We start from the raw sequence: 25134 nt of genomic DNA on the forward strand, positions 1-25134 counted from the left end.
TCCGTACGCATGGGTTTTCTAGAACTGTCCTAATTTTAAGGGTTTTAGGGCTACCCGGGTGACTTGCAAACTTGGCCTTAGAAGCTTCACAAGTCAAAGCCTCTGCACAAAATAATCATGGATTCTTAAAGGAAATTCAATGGGGTCTCCAAACATGTATCAAATTTTATTCTACCAATCCATGTGTGCTCTGAAAACACACATCTTTTGTTGTCCTAGTCTCACCAACTCTTACCTATGAGCCTAGGGTATCATTGTAAAACCACCAAAAATGTCTACAAAGCCACAAAAAATAATCTAAACATATTTATAGACCCTAACCTAGCATTTCACTGGATTTCAACCAGTGCCATTAGTGGGTGCTCAGGTTAGAGCCATTTATTGCTTAAACCCTAGCCTACAAGGGTTTTGTACCTAGTTCACAAAGAATGGATTAAATCTATGCAACTAGACACAATCAAACCTTGAAATCTACCTTGATGGAAAGTAGATTCACCAATCCATCATTCCTTGCAAGTAGGTTCCTCTGACAAGTTCGTACTAGATTGTACAACACAACAAAAATAAAGAAAAACAGTGAAAACGGTGTACACACAAAGTTTTTTCTTACAAACAAAACTTTCTCTGCATTCCAAACTCCTCCAACCTATACAATGATGTTGTCTTGGCATTTAAAATCATGATTTAGTTGGTTATAATCAACTTCTTCACCGCGAACAACAAAAAGTGTAACTTTTTGCAATGTTGCAAATGTTCCTTAGCATTTTATATCTTTTTGGTCCTTGGATGCAACCTTGCACTCAAGTGTACTCCAAGGCTCCAAAGACCCTCTATGCATTCTAGGAGACCTAAAACAATGTATTACACCCTTATTACATGATGACTGTATTTCTAGAGTAGTGCACCTGTGAACAACATCAACATTACATCTTTCTAGGATATCAACATCCTAAACACAAAACAATCTTGGACAACTCAACCATGACTACATTAAGTCCCAAGTGGTTGGTCCACTTATTACAACATGAAAGATAACATAAAAGACTTAAGAACAAACCAAAATTTGCATGGAGTGATAGGTTCCTTGCACCATACTCTCCTGGGACAAAGAACTCAAGTCCCTTGAGTTAAGAGGTCTACAATTTCTACACCATGCTAAAGTATATTTGATTCTAACATCCACATAGCATCTGATTCAGGTAACCCTGCACACTTTACAAGATAATTCTTTTATACCCCTTTCCTTTTCTTCTTTATTACTTTCGTATCCAAGATACTTTCCAACTTGACTGGTTGGATCGGTGGCAAATCTCTCACCCAATCTTCAGTACCCTATGATAAAGTGTCCAACTGATGTGTTTGTGATTCTCCCTTGTATGGATAGAGATCACATACATTAAGGATAGGAGAAATACCCAAGGTGGGAGGGAGTTCAACTTCTTATGCATTTTGACCATATTTATGGACCACCTTGAGAGGCCCAATATTCTTCATCAATAGCTTAGTAGGTTACCCTTTTGGAAGTCTCTCTTTCCTTAGGTATGCTAGGAGAAAATATCAATCTTAAATTGCACATTCCTCCTTGTTTTATCAACATTCATCTTATACTGCTCAAACTTTTGTTGTAAGGTTTGTCTTACCTTATCATGCACTTATTTGATTCCTTCTGCAAAATTCTCACCTTGTCCACTCTTAGGTGTCATAGAACTAAGATCACTGAGCTCTAGTATGCCCCTAGGATGAAAACCATACACTATTTCAAAGGGAATTCTATCTGTACTTTGGTTAACTGAGTCATTGTATGCATATTCTACCTGGTTGATTACCAAATCCCAAGTCTTCCCATGTTGTTTGGTAAGGCATCTTAGTAGATTACCCAAGGATATTTTTACTACCTCTATTTGACCATCTAATTGAGGATGGTAGGCAAATGAAAAAGATAATTTTGTGCCCAACTTTCCCCAAAGTGTTCTCCAAAAGTGGCTTAATAACTTTACATCCCTATCACTAACTATGTTGATTGGAAGGCCATGAATTCTAACTATCTCTTTGAAGAAGAGTCCTACAATGTAGGTGGAATCGTTGGTCATTTTGCAAGGTATAAAATGTGCCATCTTGTTGAACCTATCAACCACTACATACACACTGCAAAATCCCCTTGGAGTTCTTGGTGATCCTAACACAAAATCCATGCTTAAACATTCCCAAGGCCTTTGAGGTATGACCAAAGGTTGGTATAGACCTACATTACTAGATGAACCTTTTTCTCTTTGGAAAATTGCATATTGTTCTACAAACCTTCTCACTTCTCATTGCAATTTGGGCCAATGGTAAAACCAACTAACCTGCTCCATAGTTTGATCTATGCCAAAATGACATCCTAGACCTCCTTGATACTTTTCTTGAATAATGTTTTGTCTCATAGAACATTGAGGAATGCAAACAAGGTGTCCTTTGAAGAACAAACCCTCTTCTATCATATACTTCAAATAAGACACATGTGAGGTGTTAGAAAAATCGGAGCAAACAACATTTATCTTAGCAAAGTCTTCATCATCCTTGTAGAGGTCTTTTAACTCATTCAATCCCACACTTTGCAATTGTATCTCCTACATAGTCATGACTCTCCTCCTTAATGCATCAGCTACCTTGTTTGCAATTACCTTTTTGTGCTTGATAGTGAAGGTGTAGGATTGTAAGTATTCAACCCACTTTAGGTGTTTGATTCAATTTCTCTTGCCCATTAAGGAAACTAAGGGCATGGTTGTTGGTATAAACTACAAACTCTTTGGGTAGAAAGCAATGATGCCACTTCTTCAATACTTGCACCATGGAATACAAAACAACCCCTATTGCCCTTTGGCTAGCATCACACTCTACTATATACAAATTACTGAAATCGGGAAATCTAAGGGTTAGCAACTCTGCTATCTTAGATTTCAACAATTCAAATCCCTTATTGGCTTCCTTTGTTCACTTAAATTGACATTTAATCCCTCCTTTAATGGTGTTAAGGATGGGAGCACAAACATGGCTAATGTTTATCACAAACTTCCTATAAAAAGATGTCATTCCATGAAAACTCCTAACATCACTTATGCTCCTAGGTGTAGGCCAATTAAGTATTGCCTCTACTTTACTTGGATCCATCTTTAAACAACCTTGTGAAATGACAAAACCAAGGTAAACTAACTTTATTTTCAAGAACTCGCATTTTTCAAGGTTTATTTTGAGTTTAGCCTCCCTGAACTTCTTCAAGGCCATCTCCACATGCTTAAGGTGTTCCTCCTTGGACCTACTTAAGACCAAAATGTCATCAAGATACACAATAAAAAACTTGCCAATAAACTCAACTAACTATTAGTAAGATGAGAGGTGGGGGGTGTGAATCATAAAAACTCAATAATCAATGTATTCATCAGATTCAACCTCGCTAGCCTTTACTGATATGCAATTGTGACTGTAAATCAATCAAACTTATAAACAGATACACTTAAAACATCATAACACATTTAACACCAGATTTAACATGGAAACCCAAATAGGGAAAAACCACTGTGGGATTTCAGACCCACTAAGAAATATACCCTTCTAGAGTATACTCGGTTAAAAGCCAATCCTATTACAGATTACATAAACACATTGCTAGATGTGACCCGGTTAAGGGATTTCCCTTAGACTTGTTAGAATCTTGCACTTTGTTAGAAGTGACCTTGTCAAAGGATTCCAAACACTCATTCAAAATGTTACCTTGCTAGAGGATTTACAAATAAGACTATTAGGTCCACTCAGTTAAGAGATTTCCTGTTACTTACAAAATAAATAATAGTATAAAATATATCTGCAACTTCACATCTGAAATGCTAAAGCAGACTCTATGTGCTCAAAATAATCTTGTCATAGGACTTATCTTGCTCCTTGCTGGGCTTCTCAATTTGTTCTTTAATTAGATATTCAATCTTCTGTGCTCGGTGATCACTACTGTAGTATCATTGTTCTTCTATTTGCTTGCATATATTTTTCATCAACAATTTCTTATTTATAAATAATTCCTAACCGCTTAATCTCCTTGATCACATTTCCCATGATCAATCTTAGCCATCAGATCTTCAAACTTGACTGGGTTCATTGTATCCTTCGATCTGAAAATGTTTTATCTCACCTTGGAAATTGTGCTAGGTTATGACCATTCAATTTGCACTGTAGATCTAACTCCTATATTTTCGTTGTCGTAGATCCTCAACAAACTTCTTGCACGACATACCAATCATCTATACATCTCCGGCTTATTGGCATCTTTCATTTAATAATGCTTTTATCCATCCAATGCATTCTATTATTACTTGGTTGTTACTCAGTAAATACTAAACCTTTACTCGGTAGATATTTTTCCTTCTTTAACCGATATCGATAACCTTAGTGTTTATCGACTAGCTTCATGCTCGGTAACATAGAACAATATCAAACCTTAACTCATCTATTGAATGAAATCTTCTCTCATTCTTAGAATACTCATATATAGGATATCAAAATAATCAAAACAACAAAATCTCATCATTGTCTAACTCGGTAATAGTTGCCCATTGAATAACTTATTACTCCCCTTCATTTTCATTCTTTCTGTGTCACTTACTGACATCTTAATACTTATCAAAACATACTCATTAAGATATGGCAACATCATACTAAATTAGAAAATTAATTGCTTGACATCAATGACAAAATAATATTATTAAGACAGTGATCATCCTTTCTCAATTATACCAACAATCTTACTGGAATGCCAACACTCTGCCTTTGTGAAATACTAACAATATCCCCCTTTGGCATTGATGGCAAAACCAACTTTTAATGGTAATACCAACTTGATTTTATTTTAATTGATTCGGATGCGGATTGCTGTTAATCTTCTCCTGTTATCCTTGAATTCTCCCCCAGTCATTAGTCTTCTCCCATCTTCACCTATTAGTCTTCACTAATTAGTCTTCTCCCCCTTTGACAACAATGCCAAAAAGTAAAAATAATTCATGATTTCTTCTACTGTGAAGTAATTTTCTTGCTGAAAATACAAATGTATCATCTTAGTCTTGGTTAGAAAAACTTGTCTTCAATCACTATTTCCTGCACAACTTTAGTTAACCTCCTAAAGTGTGTAAATCAGCATCAACTCATAAATAGTTATCATGTAGATTCATAGAATTGATGCTTTCACCGAACTCTGTCAGTGAGTACTAGATAGGGGTAGGACCCCTAACTTACTTTTGAGATACTCAAAAGTGTCCTTTGGCAATGGATTTGTGAAAATGTCTACTATTTGTTCCTTTGAACTAATATATTCTTGCACAACTTTCTTCTCTTGAACTTCTTCTCTAAGATAATGATACTTTATAGAGATATGCTTTGTCTTAGAATGCATTACCGGATTCTTTGAAATGTTAATGACACTAGTATTATCACAGAATATAGTTACTGGCTCGGTAACTTTCTCATTCATACCTTCCAACAATTGTTTGATCCATGCTATATTGGTACAATTAAATGTTGCAGCGACATATTCAACTTCAGTTGTTGACTATGAAATGCATCCTTGTTTCTTGCTAAGCCAACTTACTAGTCTTTCTCCCAGAAAGAAAGCTCCACCGCTTGTGCTTTTCCTATCATCAATGTTTCCTGCCCAATTAGCATCAATGTAGACTTTTAAGTCAAAATCATTCCTCTTTTTATACACTAAACCATAATCTTTAGTGCCTCTTAAGTATCTGAAAATTCTCTTGATTGTTGTCATATGTGTTTCTTTGGGATCTGCAGAAAATCTTGCAACTATACCTATTGCATGTGCTATATCCGATCTGTTGTGAACCACATATTGGAACTTTCCAATCATAGATCGGTAAAGTGTCTCATCAATAGATGTAGATTCATCACTCTTTGATAGTTTACAATTGGTAGTCATAGGAGTGCTTACAAGTTTAGAATCCTCCATTCCAAATTTCTTCAAGATTTCCTTTATATACTTGGATTGAGTAATGAAAATCTCATTTTTCATTTGCAGTATCTGTAAACCTATAAAATAATATCATCAACAAATATGGCTAAAAGCAGTATTCCATTGGCCTCATCATTCTTCATATACATGTTGTTGTTTTCACTTGTCCTTATAAATCCAATCTTGATTAAGTAAGAGTGCAGTCTTTCATACCATGCTCTAGGTACTTGCTTTAGACCATATAAAGCTTTGTTCAACTTACATACCTGATCTTTATTCTTGTCTTCAATAAATCCTTCAAGTTGTTCAATATAAACTTCTTCTTCTAGTATACCATTTAAAAATGCAGATTTAACATCCATTTGATATACCTTGAAATTTTTGTAAGCAGCATATGCCAACAATGTTCTCACTCCTTCAAGTCCTGCCATAGGTGCAAAAGTCTCACCAAAATCTATTCCTTCTTCTTGAGCATAACCTTTGCAAACTAGTCTTGCTTTATTCCGAATGACCTCTCCTTTTTCATTTAGCTTGTTTCTGAAAATCCACTTTGTACCGATTACATTTTTCTCTTTTGGTCTTGGGACTAGTGTCCATGTTTCATTCTTCTTGATTTGTTCAATCTCTTCTGTCATAGCATTTACCCAATCTTCATTACTAAATGCCTCTTTTACTATTCTTGGTTCAAATTCAGATATCAGACATGTGTTTTGTCTCAGTTTGTTCCTTGTCATTACTGGATCATCCTTATCTCCTATAATTTGACTTGATGCATGATTTCTTCTGACATACTTGGCTAATATAGGCTCGGTAGGCTCTGTATGATCTTCTTCATCACTTGGTAACTGGGTATTTTCTTCATTTTCTTCATCAACTTTCTCGGTAGGATTTCTCAGTTGAACATATACAAACTCTTCATAATCTTCTAGTTCTTTGGAATTTCCTTCATCATTTCTTTCTGCAAATTCATCAATTTTCACATTTGCACTTTCCACTATTTTGTTAGATGATTTGATCAGACATTTAAATGCTTTACTTCTAGAAGAATAACCAAGAAATGTTCCTTCCTCGTTTTTCTGATCAAACTTTCCATTTTTGTCATCTTTGTGAACATAACATCTACTTCCAAATATTTTTAAGTAAATTACATTAGGTTTCTTGTCATACCAGATTTCATACGGTGTCTTCAAAGTTCCTTTCTTCAGTTGTACTCAGTTCAGGGTGTAAACTGCAGTGTTGATTGCTTCTCTCCAAAATGTTTGAGGTACCCTCTTTTCTATCATCAGGGTTCTAGCACAATCTACAATTGATCTATTTCTTCTTTTAGCTATCCCATTTTGCTGAGGTGTTCTTGGTGTAGACACTTATCTCTTTATACCATGATTATTACAAAATGGGTTAAATTCATCAGAAATGAATTCTCCTCCTCTGTTAGATCTTAGACATTTCAACTATCTTCCTGTTTCTTTTTCAACTCTAGCCTTATACCATTTGAATATTTGAAAGGCTTCTGATTTCTATTTTAAAAACATAACTGAAATCATCCTTAAATAATCATCCATAAATAATATGAAGTATTTATCTCCATAATAACTTTGAACTTTCATAGGACCACAAAGATCAGTGTGCACACAATCTAAAATTCCTTTAGAAGTGTAGGACTTACTTGTAAAGATTGACTTTGTCATCTTACCCATCTGGCATCCTCGGCATATTGCATTTTCAAGTTTTTCCAAGCTCGGTAGACCTCTTACTCAGTGCTTCGTACTTATTTTGATCAGGTTATCAAAATTTACATGACCAAACTTTTTATGTCATAACCAAGTATCTTCTATTCTAGCATACAGACAATTGTTCTGAGTTGAGTCAAGATGAAATGTATTACCTTTTGTTTGTGTCTTGGTAGTAGCTAGCTTTCCATGTTTGTCATGAACTTTGACACTTCCTTTCTGAAATTCTATTCGGTATCTTGTATTGTTTAGTTGTACTACACTCAACAAATTGTATTTCAAACCTTCAACCCAATATACATCATCACATTTAGCATTGTCAAGAAGTGTCATAGAACCTTTACCTTTCACCGGACATGGTGCGTCATTACCAAATCTTACATAGCCTCCATCATAGTCTTCTAATTTAACAAACTTGTGTTTATCACCTGTCATGTGATGTAAGCATCCACTATCTATGATCCAAGAATAATTTTTATTTATGTGAGATATTAAGGCTTTTTCGTCATACCTTTCTTCATCTAATCCATCTTTGATAGCCACATATACAACTTTCTCTATCTCAGTCCCATCAGATTTGTTATCATTGGATTCCTCATCAGCTACTAGGCATGTCTTTCTATCTCTCCTTCTGAAGTCTCAGTGTCCTTTGTATTGGTTGTCTTTCTGTCTATCATCTCGGTATTCTCTCTTTTCATTAGATTCTTTTTCAGGACAGTTAGAAGCCATATGTCCTATTCTATCACAGTTAAAACATTTTAAAGGTAACTTTCCTTTATACTTACCTTTGCCTCTTGGTAACCTTCTGGCTAATAATGCTTCAAACTCTTCTTGCTTTCTGATTTCCTCATATAGTTTGTGTACCTCTTCCATGTTTTTGTGAAATCTCTCACGTGCTCCACTGTGATTTCCTTCAGTATACTTATACATTCTATCATTGTAATCATCAGATTCACCAAGATGAAAAGAACTAAATGCAGATTCAACTTTATTTACTGAAGACCCAATGTTATCAAAATTATTTAACTCAAATGCATGTATCTTATCAATAGTAGCATCCAAAGAGACTAGCATGTTTGGTATAGACCTTAATTCATTGATTGCAGAGACTCGAATGGCATAAGCAGGTAGAAGTGTTTTGAGCAACTTACTTGTTACATCCTTTTCTTCAATAGTTCCTCCTACTCCTTTGATTTGATTGACAGTTTCCTTTAACCTTGTACTGTATTGGGTTATGTTCTCACCTTCATTCATTCTCATGGATTCAAGTTGACCTCTTAGACTATCTACTTTTTCTCTCTGAACATGTTCATCACCACCATACACAGATATAAGCTTGTTCCACATTGCTTTGGCATCACTGCAGCCTTCTAGATCATTAAAACCTGAGTCGGTTAATGTTGATTTTATTTCAATCATTGCTTGAATATGTTCTTGCTTTGCCTTTATCTCTTCCATTATCATCAGGTAGGTTCTAGGTGCAATGTAATCATTCTCCAGATAATATGTTGCATATTCTTCAATTCCTGATAAGTGCATCTTCATCCTTTTCTGCCATGTGGAGAAACTAGACTTGTTCAGCTTTGGTGCATCCCTTTTATACATCTTCGGATCTTGCCTCAAGTACCTTTAAAATTTTCTTCCAGTTTCCAAAGCTTTGATACCAATTGTTAGTAAGATGAGAGGGGGGTGAATCATAAAAACTCAATAATCAATGTATTCATCATATTCAACCTCGGTAGCCTTTGTTGATCTGCAATTATGACTGTAAATCATTCAAACTTATAAACAGATACACTTAAAACATCATAACACATTTAACACCAGATTTAAAGTGGAAACCCAAATACGGAAAAACCATTGTGGGATTTCAGACCCACTAAGAAATATACCCTTCTAGAGTATGGTCGGTTAAAAGCCAATCCTATTACAGATTACATAAACACATTGTTAGATGTGACCCGGTTAAGGGATTTCCCTCAGACTTGTTAGAATCTTGAACTTTGATAGAAGTGACCTTGTTAAAGGATTTCAAAGACTCATTCAGAATGTTACCTTGCTAGAGGATTTACAAATAAGACTGTTAGGTCCACTCAGTTAAGAGATTTCCTGTTACTTACAAAATAAATAATAGTATAAAATATATCTGCAACTTCACATCTAAAATGCTAAAGCAGACTCTATGTGCTCAAAATAATCTTGTCATAAGACTTATCTTTCTCCTTGCTAGGCTTCTCTGTGAGGCCTCACCTCGACTCAGTCTGACATTCAGTGGATTTTATATTTAGACTATTATAGATACTTTATTTTGATGCATTTTGAGACTTAGAACTTACATGATTTCAGGATTTGGATAACATTGCTATGATTTGATGATTTTACTTATATGCTTTATGAGGTAGAACACTACATGATTGTTAGATAAGATGATATTGCAATGATAGTTGTCATTATTGAATTTGCAGGACTTTACTATGAATATAGTACTATGATGTATGGTTAAGTTTATGTGAATTGGGATAAAATTGTTTATGAGAATTTTGCTTGATAAAAGATGTATTTAATCTGTGCAGATGAAAATTGTATGCAAGTGATGATGTGTATTGTATTCCTTTGAATTATATTATATGTGGATATTTGAAAGTACTAATGTGTAAATTGAGATGCACAGAGAATTTACCATGTGACCATGGAAAATTACGGAGAACCAAACCTAGACTTATGTATGTTCGTAAGCCAAGGGTTGTCTATTTGGAGAGACAACACCCCGTTTGTGTTGTATTTTATTCGTAACAGTATATGCTGCATGAGTGTTAAGTGTTATTTAAATTTAATGTGTAAAACCACAAGAGACAATTTCATGTTTTATTTTGTAAAAGTGTTTTATTTGTGTCACTTGACACATGTGTGGATTTAAATTTAAATGTTTTAATTGGTCTCTTGGTGGGAAAGTGTTTAATTATAGTTCTTCTTAAATAAAATAATGTGTTGTCATAAATACTTTGGGAATATAATATTTGGGGTGGTCAACATATGTTTGACCCGAAAATAAACTTCAGAGGGGTTTAAAATGGGTTAAATGAACACCTAGGGGTAGTTTAATAGGGTTTCCTAAAGCCCATAAGGTATACCTAGGGGTTAGGGGTAATTTTAAGCAAGTTTCTACTTTTTAATGATCTTTTTAACGCTTTAAAAATTGGCTTTTTTGAGTTGTGCGAAAATTGAAGATTAGAAGTTTAAATCTAATTAAGATTTTTCCTTTTGGGATGAGAGTTTTTTTGCATTCTTCTTTTCTTTCCTTTTTGGTTTTGGAAACTTGTGAGAACTCAGAGAATGAGCTTCTTAAGGAAGATTTTTGAGAATTGAAGGGTAATCACCCACTCTCCATTTTTGGAGACAAGAGAAATTTTGAAAAGAAAATAATAGTTTTGGAATAGAAGAAAAAATTGACTAAGGGTAGAAGAAAGAAGATTCGTGGATTGGGTAGCTCTTCCTCAAATACAAAACTACCATTGGGCAGATTAAGGTTGGTTTGATCATTCTTTAAAATGGTTATTTTCTTGCATGTGTCTGAGTGTCTGATTTGGTGAAAGAAATTTGTGTTTTTGCGTATGTCTTGTTTTAGAATTTCATTTGAAAATCCTTCATTATGCTTGTTGTGTTTTGGGAGTTTTCTCAAGACCTCTTACTCTTGGGAGAGAAGAGGATCTTGTGGGTGGTAGCAGTGACAAACCTCGAGTGAGGGACTCTTGTTTGAGAGCGATCACAAGGGATCTTTGTGTGACCCTTGCTGCATGGCCTGTTTGTGCAATGGGGGTCATAAGGAGGGATATAAGGCTAGAATGCCTTTGGGGGGCATAAGGAATAAGGGGTTGAGATTCTTGATATGTTTATTGTGCCAAGAGGTGGCTACTTGTTTTTTCATACTTGCAGTTCTCCTCAGGGTATTGGTCCACTACCACCCTTTGAAAAGATCATCACCAAAGTGTGGTGCTGTGAAGCCAAGTTGGGAGTGTGTCTGAAAATCTGTATGTATTTTGCCTTCTATGTGTTTGCCTGTTTGTTACCCGTCTAGGAATTGGTTCTCCGAGCTCGGGGGTGGCTACTAGTTAGCCTAGGCTGGGAGGTGAGCACTCCGTGTTCATTTTGTGATTTATTATGCAGGAAAGTCAGGAGAAGAGAATAGGAAAAGTGGAAAGATGCAGAAGATTATTGTTGAAGATACTTAAATCTATATGCAGTTATTTGTTTAAATTTGTTAGTAGAAATTTACCTCATTCGTTGAATGAGAGGCAAGTTGTAATTTTGAGATAGGACATGTGATTTAATATTGTAGTTAAATAAAGAGACATCTTGTAATATTTGCAGAATATTGAAAGAGATGTAAAAAGCCAGATATGTTTCTATTTCTATTTGAAAAGTAAAGGGATTGCTTTGATTTGCATGCAAAAGCTTCTTTTGTAATATTAAAAAAATCAGTTTTATTTAAATCTGAGTTCTTCTTTTTAGTTGAGAATTTATCTCCATTCTAAATGCGAAAAAAATCATGATTTGAATTTGTTGTTAACAAGTAAATAAATTAGTTGTTTTATTAATTGTAAAATCAATGAAGGTATAGGAAAGTATATTGTAATGCTAAATAGTATTTCCTAAATTGTATTTCAAAATAGTGTTGATAAATAGCTTAGCAATAGATTTACTTCATTCTTTTTTATCAACAATTAAAATAAATAAAAAATAGAGCCTAAGCTTATTTACAAATTATATATATATGTGCGCATGTAATTTGATTTTACACAATGTTATTCCTTTGTTATTTTGTTTAGAAATTTGCATGTAAATATTATTGGAAAAATATATATATATATATATTTTCACACTTATAATTTTTATATTTATAAATTTATATAAATATAAATATATATATATATATATTTATATTAAATATTTTTTTTTTTTTAAAAAAATTTTAAAAAAAAGGGGGCTTTTGGTTGCTCGTGGACCCACTGTGTGTGCACACAGTGTGGGCCGCGCGGCATGCACTATGCGAACACACAGTGTGGCCGCTTCGGCTCCCACTGTGTGGACACATAGTGTCGGCTGCGGCCACCACTGTGTGGACACACAGTGGTGAGAGCCGCTAGCGGCTCCCACTTTGTGGACACACAGTGGTGTTGCGCCGCCACTGTGCATTCACATAGTGGTGCCCCTTCTCGTCGCCCTTCTTCGAACCTGCAACAAAAATGGCCGCCGCCATTGTTCGGCCCTGTAAAAAAAAAAGATAAAAAAAATAACGGTTAAACCCTAGCCCGGGTAGGGCTGGGGTGATAAATTATAATAACCAGTTTAGTTGATTTGGTTTTAGAGTCATTTTATATAAAATTAAAATCCCTAATTAGGGTTAGAAAAATATTGACTATTATATTGGAAAGTTATTATTGTTTTAAAGGATATATATATATATATATATATATATATATATATATATATATATATATATATATATATATACTGGTTGTATTTTTGGAGTAAATATTTAATAGAGAATTAAATATTTAATTACTTTCGTATGATTACTAATAGGAAGTAAAAGAAAGAGAAATATATAAATTTAGGAAAAAGCCTAATCTTATAATTTTAAATGTATTTAATGTGTTAAATGCTTAATATTGCCCTAGTTAATTTAATTAGAGCATTAAAATTTAAAAAAAAAAGATGTTTAGACTATATAGTCATATTGGAGACTGAATTAATTTTCCTCTCCTATTCCTTAAACGTGATTGATTTAATAAATATTTAATGACTAGGTATCTCGTGGAGATAAAAATTAGACCAGTTAGATTCCGCAAATAAAATTAAACAATAATCGATGCTTGGTTCGTTTCAGAATTAGCTCGAATATAGATTTGGCAAATGCATTAACGCTTGTCGTGTGAGCGAACTTGTTAATTAATTAGTATTTTAAAAAAAAAATCGTTCCATTTTTGCCCTAAATTTTGGGCATGACATTTTGGTATCAGAGCAAGGTTTCCACACTAGGAACCTTACTCACTTACGTTTTGCCTTAGAATATTTAAAATTATTATGTTAAATTGGTTTATGAATTTAATTGAATTTATTCTAAAAGAAATTAATTAATTGTTTTACCTTATTTTCCTCTTAAGATGCCACCGACGACGCGACAAGCTCGCAAGCGCGGACGGGGTCCTAGACGTGTGCGCATAGCACACGAGGAGGTAGAGAGGGAGGCATTGGTTCCAAAGGAGAACCCAGGAGCACCTCCCGAACAGCCAAATGAACTAACCAAGACCTCTTAGCAGCCATTCAGAATCTTATTGGCATAGTTCAAGAGAGGATCCCAGCCGAGAACCCTCAGGTTAGGAGTCATGACTCTGGGAGTCATAGATTTGTTGATAGAGAACAAAGCAGGAGACCAACTCGAATTCTTGTAGAGAGTCAGGGTGGTAATGAGCCAGAGTCTGTGCATATGCCAGGACCACCTCCAGCGGTGGAACCAGTTTATTTTGAGAGAGCTCGTCGAGATCCAGGGGATCTCATCAGGGAGGTCATGTGCCTCCAACCACCATCCTTCAGAGGTTCTACAGATGGAGTAGAGGCTGAGGCATGGCTTCTGAGTCTTAAGAGGTACTTTGCGTTGCGTTTTTATGAGAGCAACTTGAAAGCACGTGTTGCAGTTCATCTTCTGAAAGGGGCAGCCTCCACTTGGTGGAGACAGGAAGAGTACAAATGCGGATTAGTTCCTAATACACTCACTTGGGAGATATTTACAGAGAGGTTCCGTGAGAGGTACCTATCAGAACACCTTAGGCAGCGTCGTATAGACGAATTTCATGATCTCCAACAAAAAGGCTTGTCAGTAACCCAGTATGAGAGTAAATTCTTTGAGTTGTTGCCTTATGTAGATTATCTAAAGAATGAGAAACTTCTTGTAAACTGCTTCATCAGGGGATTAAATGCCAGTATAGCCAGGCCTGTTAGGATGTCCACCCCAGAGAGCCTTCGGGTTGTTGTAGAGAAGGCACTGATTGCCGAAGAAATTCAGGTTAGACCATAGGACAATAGGGATCAGTTTCAGAACCGAAATCCCGTACCTCAGACTTATGGATTCCAGAAACCACATTGGAAAGGGAACAACCGAAATTCTCAGGGGTTCTCCAGAGCTCTTCCTCCACAACAGACACCACAGAACTAGAGGTAGAAGCCTCCACAGTATCAGCAGGGCTCCAAGCCCAAGCACTGGCAGACTCAGGGATAGAAACGTGATCAGAGAGCACAGGGGCAGTACACACAGCCGGCGGGGACTCAGCAGTCCTCCAGGGGTGGGTACAGCAGATCCAGTAGGACAGGAGGTCAGGCATTCTCTAGGCCTCAGGGTGCCCAGTTCCAGGCACGAGGTGCTTTCTTTAAGTGTGGAGCCATGGGGCATATGGCAAGGGATTGCCCTCACGGACAGGTAGCAGGGAGTCAGTGGATGGCCACTTCAGAGCCGACAATTGGTGATATGGGCAGGTCCCATAGAGTATTTGCAACGGTTGACAACTGCCAGGCTGAGCATCAGGCCACAATTATCGAATCTTCAAGTATAATCAAAGGTAACAATGTATCTATTTTGTTTGATTCAGGAGCTACTGACTCCTTTATATCTCCATTGGTTGTGGAGCGTTGCGGGCTAGTGGCAACTAGATAGGGCGTCAGTTGGGAAGTGGAATTAGCTTCAGGAGCTATAGTGTCAGTGGAATCAGAAGTTAGGGCATGTCAGCTGCAGATTGGCAAGACCACCAATTTAGTAGACCTTAAAGTGACTCCACTTGGATCTTACGGAATCGTACTTGGCATGGATTGCCGCCTGAAAAAGATCGAGTGTGAGGATGATCATGGTTCGCCCATAGTTATTACCGGAATTCAGAGGCTCGTGTCTCTTCGTATGATCTCCTCAATGCAGCTTAAGCGGAGCATGCGGAAGGGATGTCAGCTTTTTGCTATCACTATCAGTGACAGAGGAGAAGAGGAGGAAAAAGAAACATCGCTCGATGACCATCCTATCCTTAAGGGATATTCAGATGTATTTCCTTCAGAGTTACCGAGAATGCCTCCCCGTAGAGAGATTGATTTTCATATAGACCTAGTAGCAGGAGCCGAGCCATTTTCCAGAGCGCCTTATAGGATGACCACAAATGAGTTAAATGAACTTAAAATGCAGCTTGAGGAACTCCTTGAGAAGGGTCATATTCATCCTAGCGTATCCCCTTGGGGTGCACCAGTCATCTTTGTTAAGAAGAAGGATGGATCTCTCTGATTATGTATAGATTATCGGCAGCTGAATAAAGTAACCATCAAGAACCGATATCCTTTGCCCAGAATTGATGATTTATTCGACCAGCTTCAGGGTGCCAAGGTCTTTTCCAAAATAGATCTGAAGTCAGGATACCATTAGTTGTGAATAGTGGAAAGTGATATCCACAAGAATGCATTTCGCACTAGATATGGACACTATGAGTTTACCGTAGTCCCCTTCGGACTTACGAATGCACCAGTAGTTTTTATGAGCCTCATGAATGGGGTGTTCTATACCTTTATGGACCATTTTGTTGTTGTGTTCCTCGATGATATACTGATATATTCTCAGAATGAGAAGGAGCATAAGGAGCACCTGAAACAGGCATTGCAGTATACGGCAGGCCTTGCAGGGCGCCCTTGAGTTGGGATCGCATAGAGGATAGAGTTGCTATTGGTCCTGAGTTAGTTCGGGATATGGAACAACAGGTGGATTTGATTAGGCAGTGTCTCAGAGAGGCTCAGGATAGACAGAAGAAATATGCTGATGCAAAGAGGATAGATCGTAGCTACTTGGTTGGAGACAAATTTTTCTTGAGAGTGCGACTGAATAAGAGTCCAATCTATTATGGAAAGGGTTCTAAGCTCGCACCTCGCTTTGTAGGATCTTTTGAGATTCTTGAGAGGATAGGCCCAGTTGCCTACCGTTTAGCATTGCCACCTAGCTTGTCACGCATCCACGATGTGTTTCATGTTTTAGTTTTGAGAAAATATATCTATGATGAGTCTCAAATTTTAGATTGGGATACCTTGCAGGTGGAGTCGGACGGGCAGCTAGCTTTGGAGCCCATTCGCATTTTGGCACACCGGACATTGGCCCTTCGAGGTCGACAGCTAGACCAGGTTAGGGTCCAGTGGGATTGTTATGATGAGGTTATGGCTTCATGGGAGGACGCAACACATATGAGATCAGAGTACCCCCACCTCTTTGATGAACTCCAAGATGAAGTTCATGCCTAGAGGGGGAGGATGTGAGGCCTCACCTCGACTCAGTCTGACATTCAGTGGATTATATATTTGGATTATTATGGATACTTTATTTTGATGCATTTTGAGACTTAGAACTTACATGATTTCAGGATTTGGATAACATTGCTATGATTTGATGATTTTACTTATATGCTTTATGAGGTAGAACACTACATGATTGTTAGATAAGATGATATTGCAATGATAGTTGTCATTTTTGTATTTGCAGGACTTTACTATGAATATAGTACTATGATGTATGGTTAAGTTTATGTGAATTGGGATGAAATTGTTTATGAGAATTTTGCTTGATAAAAGATGTATTTAATCTGTGCAGATGAAAATTGTATGCAAGTGATGATGTGTATTGTATTCCTTTGAATTATATTATATGTGGATATTTGAAAGTACTAATGTGTAAATTGAGATGCACAGAGAATTTACCATGTGACCATGGAAAATTACGGAGAACCAAACCTAGACTTATGTATGTTCGTAAGCTAGGGGTTGTGTATTTGGAGAGACAACACCCCGTTTGTGTTGTATTTTATTCGTAATAGTATATGCTGCATGAGTGTTAAGTGTTATTTAAATTTAATGTGTAAAACCACAAGAGACAATTTCATGTTTTATTTTGTAAAAGTGTTTTATTTGTGTCACTTGACACATGTGTGGATTTAAATTTAAATGTTTTAATTGGTCTCTTGGTGGGAAAGTGTTTAATTATAGTTCTTCTTAAATAAAATAATGTGTTGTCATAAATACTTTGGGAATATAATATTTGGGGTGGTCAACATATGTTTGACCCGAAAATAAACTTCAGAGGGGTTTAAAATGGGTTAAATGAACACCTAGGGGTAGTTTAATAGGGTTTCCTAAAGCCCATAAGGTATACCTAGGGGTTAGGGGTAATTTTAAGCAAGTTTCTACTTTTTAATGATCTTTTTAACGCTTTAAAAATTGGCTTTTTTGAGTTGTGCGAAAATTGAAGATTAGAAGTTTAAATCTAATTAAGATTTTTCCTTTTGGGATGAGAGTCTTTTTGCATTCTTCTTTTCTTTCCTTTTTGGTTTTGGAAACTTGTGAGAACTAAGAGAATGAGATTCTTAAGGAAGATTTTTGAGAATTGAAGGGTAATCATCCACTCTCCATTTTTGGAGACAAGAAAAATTTTGAAAAGAAAATAATAGTTTTGGAATAGAAGAAAAAATTGACTAAGGGTAGAAGAAAGAAGATTCGTGGATTGGGCAGCTCTTCCTCAAATACAAAACTACCATTGGGCATATTAAGGTTGGTTTGATCATTCTTTAAAATGGTTATTTTCTTGCATGTGTCTGAGTGTCTGATTTGGTGAAAGAAATTTGTGTTTTTGCATATGTCTTGTTTTAGAATTTCATTTGAAAATCCTTCATTATGCTTGTTGTGTTTTGGGAGTTTTCTCAAGACCTCTTACTCTTGGGAGAGAAGAGGATCTTGTGGGTGGTAGCAGTGACAACCCTCGAGTGAGAGACTCTCGTTTGAGGGCGATCACAAGGGATCTTTGTGTGACCGTTGCTGCATAGCCTATTTGTGCAATGGGGGTCATAAGGAGGGATATAAGGCTAGAATGCCTTTGGGGGGCATAAGGAATAAGGGATTGAGATTCTTGATATGTTTATTGTGCCAAGAGGTGGCTACTTGTTTTTCCATACTTGCAGTTCTCCTTAGGGTATTGGTCCACTACCACCCTTTGAAAAGATCATCACCAAAGTGTGGTGCTGTGAAGCCAAGTTGGGAGTGTGTCTGAAAATCTATATGTATTTTGCCTTTTATGTGTTTGCCTGTTTGTTATCCGTCTAGGAATTGGTTCTCCGAGCTCGGGGGTGGCTACCAGTTAGCCTAGGCTGGGAGGTGAGCACTCTGTGGTCATTTTGTGATTTATTATGCAGAGAAGTTGGGAGAAGAGAATAGGAAAAGTGGAAAGATGCAGAAGATTATTGTTGAAGATACTTAAATCTATATGCAGTTATTTGTTTAAATTTGTTAGTAGAAATTTACCTCATTCGTTGAATGAGAGGCAAGTTGTAATTTTGAGATAGGACATGTGATTTAATATTGTTGTTAAATAAAGGAACATCTTGTAATATTTGTTGAATATTGAAAGAGTTGTAAAAAGCCAGATATGTTTCTATTTCTATTTGAAAAGTAAAGGGATTGCTTTGATTTGCATGCAAAAGCTTCTTTTGTAATATAAAAAAAATCAGTTTTATTTAAATCTGAGTTCTTCTTTTTGGCTGAGAATTTATCTCCATTCTAAATGCGAAAAAAATCATGATTTGAATTTGTTGTTAACAAGTAAATAAATTAGTTGTTTTATTAATTGTAAAATGAATGAAGGTATAGGAAAGTATATTGTAATGCTAAATAGTATTTCCTAAATTGTATTTCTAAATTGTATTTCAAAATAGTGTTGATAAATAGCTTAGCAATAGATTTACTTCATTCCTTTTTATCAGCAATTAAAATAAATAAAAAATAAAGCCTAAGCTTATTTACAAATTATATATATATATATGTATATATATATGTATATATATATATATGTATATATATATATATATCTCTGTGTGTGTGTGTGTGTGTGTGTGTGTGCATGTAATTTGATTTTACACAATGTTATTCCTTTGTTATTTTGTTTAAAAATTTGCATGTAAATCTTATTGGAAAAAAATATATATATATATTTTCACGCTTATAATTTTTATATTTATAAATTTATATAAATATAAATAAATATATATATATATTTATATAAAATATTTTTTTTTTAAAATAATAATTAAAAAAAAAAGAGGGCTTTTGGTTGCTCGCAGACCCACTGTGTGTGCACACAGTGTGGACCGCGCGACATGCACTGTGCGAACACACAGTGTGGCTGCTTCGGCTCCCACTGTGTGGACACACAGTGGTGAGAGCCGCCAGCAGCTCCCACTGTGTGGACACATAGTGGTGCCGCGCCGCCACTGTGCGTTCACACAGTGGCATGCCTTCCCGTCACCCTTCTTCGAACCTGCATCAAAAATGGCCGCCGCCGTTGTTCGGCCCTGTGAAAAAAAAAGATCAAAAAAATAAGGGTTAAGCCCTAGCCCGGGTAGGGCTGGGGTGATAAATTATAATAACCAGTTTAGTTGATTTGGTTTTAGAGTCATTTTATATAAAATTAAAATCCCTAATTAGGGTTGGAAAAATATTGACTATTATATTGGAAAGTTATTATTGTTTTTAAGGATTAATATATATATATATACTGGTTGTATTTTTGGAGTAAATACTTAATAGAGAATTAAATATTTAATTACTTTCATATGATTACTAATAGGAAGTAAAAGAAATAGAAATATATAAATTTAGGAAAAAGCCTAATCTTATAATTTTAAATGTATTTAATGTGTTAAATGCTTAATATTGCCCTAGTTAATTTAATTAGAGCATTAAAATTTTAAAAAAAAAGATGTTTAGACTATATAGACATATTGGAGACTGAATTAATTTTCCTCTCCTATTCTTTAAACGTGATTGATTTAATAAATATTTAATGACTAGGTATCTCGTGGAGATAAAAATTAGACCAGTTAGATTCCGCAAATAAAATTAAACAATAATCGATGCTTGGTTCGTTTCAGAATTAGCTCGAATATAGATTTGGCAAATGCATTAACGCTTGTCGTGTGAGCGAACTTGTTAATTAATTAGTATTTTAAAAAAAAAATCGTTCCATTTTTGCCCTAAATTTTGGGCATGATATTTTGGTATCAGAGCAAGGTTTCCACACTAGGAACCTTACTCACTTACGTTTCGCCTTAGAATATTTAAAATTATTATGTTAAATTGGTTTATGAATTTAATTGAATTTATTCTAAAAGAAATTAATTAATTGTTTTACCTTATTTTCCTCTTAGGATGCCACCGACGACGCGACAAGCTCGCAAGCGCGGACGGGGTCCTAGACATGTGCACATAGCACGCGAGGAGGTAGAGAGGGAGGCATCGGTTCCAAAGGAGAACCCAGGAGCACCTCCCGAACAGCCAAATGAACCTAACCAAGACCTCTTAGCAGCCATTCAGAATCTTATTGGCATAGTTCAGGAGAGGATCCCAGCCGAGAACCCTCAGGTTAGGAGTCATGACTCTGGGAGTCATAGATCTGTTGATAGAGAATGAAGCAGAAGCCCAGCTCCGATTCTTGTAGAGAGTCAGGGTGGTAATGAGCCAGAGTCTGTGCATATGCCAGGACCACCTCCAGCAGTGGAACCAGTTTATTTTAAGAGAGCTCGTCGAGATCCAGGGGATCTCATCAAGGAGGTCATGCGCCTCCAACCACCATCCTTCGGAGGTTCTACAGATGGAGTAGAGGTTGAGGCATGGCTTCTGAGTCTTGAGAGGTGCTTTGCGTTGCGTTCTTATGAGAGCAACTTGAAACCACGTGTTACAGTTCATCTTCTGAGAGGGCCAGCATCCACTTGGTGGAGACAGGAAGAGTACAAAAGCGGATTAGTTCCTGATACACTCGTTTGGGAGATATTTACAGAGAGGTTCCGTGAGAGGTACCTATCAAAACACTTCAGACAGCGTTGTATAGATGAATTTCATGATCTCCAACAAAAAGGCTTGTCAGTAACCCAGTATGAGAGTAAATTCTTTGAGTTGTTGCCTTATGTAGATTATCTAAAGGATGAGAAACTTCTTGTAAACCGCTTCATCAGGGGATTAAATGCTGGTATAGCCGGGCCTGTTAAGATGTCCGCCCCAGAGAGCCTTCGGGTTGCTGTAGAGAAGGCACTGATTACCGAGGAAATTCAGGTTAGACCACAGGACAATAGGGATCGGTTCCAGAACTGAAATCCCGCACCTTAGACTTATGGATTCTAGAAACCAAATTGGAAAGGGAACAACCAAAATTCTCAGGGGTTCTCCAAAGCCCCTCCTCCACAACAGACACCACAGAATCAGAGGCAGAAGCCTCCACAGTATCAGCAGGGCTCCATGCCCAAGCACTGGCAGACTCAGGGACATAAACATGATCAGAGAGCACAGGGGCAGTACACACAGCCGGCGGGGACTCAGCAGTCCTCCAGGGGTGGGTACAGCGGATCCAGTAGGACAGGAGGTCAGACATTCTCTAGGCCTCAGGGTGCCCAGTTCCAGGCACGGGGTGCTTGCTTTACGTGTGGAGCCATGGGGCATATGGCGAGGGATTGCCCTCAGGGACAGGTAGTAGGGAGTCAGCGGATGGCTGCTTCAGAGCCGACAGTTGGTGATATGGGCAGGTCCCATACAGTATTCGCAGCGATCGACAACTGCCAGGCTGAGCATCAGGCCACGGTTATCGAATCTTCAGGTATAATCAAAGGTAACAATGTATCTATTTTGTTTGATTCAGGAGCTACTGACTTCTTTATATCTCCATTGGTTGTGGAGCGTTGCGGGCTAGTGGTAACTAAACAGGGCGTCAGTTGGGAAGTAGAATTAGATTTAGGAGCTAGAGTGTCAGTGGAATCAGAAGTTAGGGCATGTCAGCTACAGATTGGCAAGACCACCACTTTAGTAGACCTTAGAGTGACTCCACTTGGATCTTACAAAATCGTAATTGGCATGGATTGGCTTTATGCCCACAGAGCCAAGATGGATTGCCGCCTGAAAAAGATTGAGTGTGAGGATGATCATGGTTCGCCCATAGTTATTACCTGAATTCAAAGGCTCGTGTCTCTTTTTATGATCTCCGCAATGCAGCTTAAGCGGAGCATGCGGAAGGGATGTCAGCTTTTCTCTATCACTATCAGTGACAGAGGAGAAGAGGAGGAAAAAGAAACATCGATCGATGACCATCCTATCCTTAAGGGATATTCAGATGTATTTCCTTCAGAATTACCGGGAATGCTTCCCCGTAGAGAGATTGATTTTCATATAGACCTAGTAGCAGGAGCTGAGCCATTTTCCAGAGCGTCTTATAGGATGACCACAAATGAGTTAAATGAACTTAAAATGCAGCTTGAGGAACTCGTTGAGAAGGGTCATATTCGTCCTAGCGTATCCCCTTGGGGTGCACCAGTCATCTTTGTTAAGAAGAAGGATGGATCTCTCTGATTATGTATGGATTATCGGCAGCTGAATAAAGTAACCATCAAGAACCAATATCCTTTGCCCTGAATTGATTATTTATTCGACCAGCTTCAGGGTGCCAAGGTCTTTTCCAAAATAGATCTGAAGTCAGGATACCATTAGTTGAGAATAGTGGAAAGTGATATCCACAAGAACGCATTTCGCACTAGATATGGACACTATGAGTTTACCGTAGTCCCCTTCGGACTTACGAATGCACCAACAGTTTTTATGAGACTCATGAATGGGGTGTTCCGTACCTTTCTGGACCATTTTGTTGTTGTGTTCCTCGATGATATACTGATATATTCTCAGAATGAGAAGGAGCATAAGGAGCACCTGAAACAGGTATTGCAGTATTTGCGGGATAATTAGTTGTTTGGCAGCCTATCGAAGTGTGCTTTCTTTCGGTCTGAGGTTAAGTACCTTGGCCATGTTATTTCCGATGATGGGATCTCAGTGGACCTGTCAAAGATTAGGGCTATTATGGATTGGCCAGCGCCTACCAGTGTGATAGAGGTCAGGAGTTTCATGGGCTTAGCAGGGTATTACCGACGTTTCATCGAGGGATTTTCCAGAGTCGCACACCCTATTACTTCTCTTCAGCGTAAAGGGAAGAAATTTGAGTGGACAGAAAAGTGCGAGAAAGCCTTTCAAGAACTCAAGAAGGCACTTACTAGCGCTCCTATCCTTGTTGTACCAGATCCTATAGCTGATTTCATGGTGTGTACAGATGCTTCTCTAGAGGGTTTAGGGGCAGTTCTTATGCAGGATGGTAGGGCCATAGCTTTCGAGTCTAGGAAACTTAAGACTCATGAACTTAATTATCCCACTCACGACCTTGAGCTCGCAGCAGTAGTGCATGCACTTGTGAGGTGGAGACACTTCCTTTTGGGACATCACTTCAAGTTGCGTTCAGATCATCAGAGTCTTCAGTACATCTTCACTCAGCCGAACCTTAATGCACGTCAGAGGAGATGGATGGAGTTCTTGTGCGAATATGATTTTGACGTTCACTACATCAAAGGTAGGGAAAATGTAGTTGCAGATGCCTTGAGTAGGAGACGTCATGAGGTTTACACCATATCCATGGGCACAGACTTGAGAGACCATATACTTCGGCACTTGTCAGAGGATGGATGGTATGTAGAGGTTTGTCAGGTATTACGTTCTCAGGTTACTCTAGAAGGCAAATATGTGGATTATTCATTGGAGTCCGATGGACTGTTACGCCACAGAGGGCACATTTATGTACCTTCCTCCGGAGGGTTGCGAGAGTTCATTGTCACAGAAGCTCATAGAGCTCCTTATGCAACGCATCCCAGGGTTAAGAAGTTGCATGCTGACTTGAGGCAGTTGTATCATTGGCCGGGAATGCGGCAACTCATTGCTGACATAGTAGCTTGATGCCTCAAGTGTCCGAGGGTAAAGGCGGAGCACCGCCATCCAGTTGGGTTGCTTCAGTCTCATGTTAAACCAGAGTGGAAGTGGGATACTATATCCATCGATTTCATCATTGGTCTTCCTATGTCTTCTCGTCGCCATGATGCTATCTTGGTGACAGTTGACAAGTTGACCAAAGTAGCTCACTTTTCACTAGTTCGTACCACATTCATAGCTCCAGCAGTAGCACAGGTGTTCTTGCGAGACATTGTTAGACTTCATGGCATGCCCTACAAGATTATATTTGACAGGGATTCTCTTTTCACTTCTTCCTTTTGGAAGTCATTACAGGCAGCTATGGGCACTAAGCTCAATTTCAGTACAGCCTATCACCCGGAGACAGATGGTCAGACAGAGAGGGTCAATCAGGTGTTAGAGGATATGCTTCGCATGTACGTCATGGATCATCAGACCCGGTGGGAGGAGTATCTTCACTTAGTGGAGTTTGCCTATAACAATGGGCATCATACTTCTTTGGGGATGCCACCCTATCAGGCATTATACGGCAGGCTT

The sequence above is a fragment of the Cryptomeria japonica genome, chromosome 8 (genome assembly GCF_030272615.1).
Source record: "Cryptomeria japonica chromosome 8, Sugi_1.0, whole genome shotgun sequence".
Lineage (NCBI taxonomy): Eukaryota > Viridiplantae > Streptophyta > Pinopsida > Cupressales > Cupressaceae > Cryptomeria > Cryptomeria japonica.